The sequence below is a fragment of the Prionailurus bengalensis genome, chromosome X (assembly GCF_016509475.1).
Source record: "Prionailurus bengalensis isolate Pbe53 chromosome X, Fcat_Pben_1.1_paternal_pri, whole genome shotgun sequence".
Classification (NCBI taxonomy): domain Eukaryota; kingdom Metazoa; phylum Chordata; class Mammalia; order Carnivora; family Felidae; genus Prionailurus; species Prionailurus bengalensis.
Window position 1 is genome coordinate 24,338,827 of NC_057361.1, and position 2,568 is coordinate 24,341,394.

General features: G+C 39.9%; 1 non-coding gene across 1 annotated transcript; it reads left to right on the forward strand.

Annotated features, from left to right (window-relative positions):
- Positions 1-1,451: 1,451 nt before the first annotated feature.
- TRNAP-UGG lies at positions 1,452-1,536 on the forward strand. Its single transcript has one exon. It is a non-coding gene; the product is annotated as a tRNA-Pro (tRNA).
- Positions 1,537-2,568: the final 1,032 nt, after the last annotated feature.

The window sequence follows — 2,568 nt, forward strand, 5'->3', positions numbered from 1 at the left end:
TAAGGATTTTTTTTTCATTTTTAACGTTTATTTTTGAGAGACAGAGATGGAGCACGAGCTGGAGAGGGGCAGAGAGAGAGGAAGACACAGAATCCAAAGCAGGTTCCAGGCTCTGAGTTGTCAGCACAGAGCCTGACATGGGGCCCGAACTCGTGAACTGCTAGATCATGACCTGAGCCGATGTTGGACGCTTAACCAACTGAGTCACCCAGGCACCCCCGCATAAGGAATATTTTTAATGTGAATTCATAGAAACAGATTATAGAAGGGTGGCTGCCAAGGGCTGGGGGCTGGGAGAAATGTGGAAATGTTACAGGGTAAAAACTTCCATTTATGCAAAGCAATTTTCACTTTGGAACTGGGGGAAAGGGCCTGGTAAGTTGGTTTGGCCACAGAACAGAAGGAGAGCAAAAATAAACCTCATAAAGGAAGTAATTGCACTCAAACATTACCACTTCTCAGAGCCAAAATAGAAATTAACCTTAAATGAACCCTGTGACCATCACATCGCCCAAACCCTAAGTGCACACAGGAATGAACACCCACGTTCTGGGGGAGCCCAGGCTTCAACTCTTTTAAAGAACACCTAACTTTAATGTATTGTGTTTTTTGGGAAAGCAGTACAGTGTGTTATGTTTAGTGGGGAATACTTCCCTCCCTCTGTCCTTTCTGCAACCCCCAAATTTGAGGTTTCTATGTAAGAATCATGTTACTATGCCTGTCAACTGAGATTTTTCTGGAGGTGTCCATTCATTGTACAAGCCTAAATAGAGTTTTGATCTGTCGTTCAAATCTAAACATCTGCATGATGTCACAGCTGTTGTACCTTTGGAGAAAATTTGTATGTAAATGTACAGAAATAAAAATGTTGCCACCTTAAACAATTTCCACTGGAATGTCTTCCCTATCTCATATGACGGTACCCAGTGAAGGGCATTTCATGACCATTGGCCTCAAGTAATAAACACTCTACCTATTTATGCAAAATAAATGAATGAGTAAGTGAATGAATAAATAAATAAATGAAAAGGAATTCTCAGGCTCTACTGAATAGCATAGTGACTATAGTTAATAATACTATACTATATTCTTGAAATTTCCTGAGAGAATAGACCATAAGCCTTCTCGCCATACACACAAAAAAAGTAACTATGTGATGTGTTCATCAACTTCATTGTGGTAAATATTTCATAAAGTATACCTATATCAAATCATCACAATGTACACTTTATTTTTTTTAACATTTATTTATTTTTGAGAGACAGAGCATGAGATTGGGAGGGGCAGAGAGAGAGGGAGACACAGAATCTGAAGCAGGCTCCGGGGTCTGAGCTGTCAGCACAGATCCCAACACGGGGCTCGAGCTCAAGGACTGCAAGATCATGACCTGAGCCAAAGTCGGACACTTAACTGACAGAGCCACCCAGGTGCTCCACAATTTACACTTGAGTGCCTGGGTGGCTCAGTCGGTTAAGCGTCTGACTTGGGCTCAGGTCATGATCTCATGGTCCGTGGGTTCGAGCCCCACGTCGGGCTCTGTGCTGACAGCTCAGAGCCTGGAGCCTGCTTCAGATTCTGTGTCTCCCTCTTTCTCTCTGCTCCTCCCCCGTTCATGCTCTGTCTCTCTCTGCCTCAAAAATAAATAAACATTAAAAAAAATAAATGTATACAATTTTATTTCTCAATTATGCCTCAATAAAGCTAGAATTAAAAGATGGTTATAAATTCTTGGGTTGTATCCCATTGAGAGGTGAGGTCTGTAACCCCTTCCTTTGAATCTGGGTAAGTTCCTGACTTCTCTGAACAATAAAATACCACAGACATATTGCAGTCTGGGCACAGGCATTAAAAAACTGGCTATGTGCTCACCTGATCAAGTGGGATTTATTCCTGGGTTGCAAAGGTGGTTCAAATTCACAAATCAATCAACGTAATACATCTCATCAATAAGAGAAAGGATAAGAACCATATGATCATTTCAATAGATGCCGAAAAAGCATGTGACAAATCATGTGACAAAAATCATCCATTCATGATTTAAAAAAATAACCCTTAATGAAGTAGGTTTAGAGGGAACATATCTCAACATAATAAAGGCCATCTATGAAAAACCCACAGCTAACATCATCTTCAGTGGGGAAAAACTTAGAGCTTATCCCCTATTAGGAATAAGACAACGATGTTCACTCTCACCACTTTTATTCAATATAGTATTGGAAGACCTAGCCACAGCAATCAGACAACACAAAGAAATAGAAGGTATCCACACTGGTAAGGAAGAAGAAAAACTTTTGCTCTTTGCAAATGACATGATACTCTGTATATAAAACCCAAAAGACTCCACCAAAAACTTGCCAGAACTGATACAGGAATTCAGTAAAGTTGCAGGATACAAAGTCAATGTACAGAAATCTGTTGCATTTCTATACACCAATAGTGAAACAGCAGAAAGAGAAATTAAGAAAACAATCCCATTTACAACTGCACCCAAAATAATAAGATATCTATGAATAAACCTAGCCAAAGAGGTGAAAGATCTTAATCTGAAAACGATAAAACACTGATGAA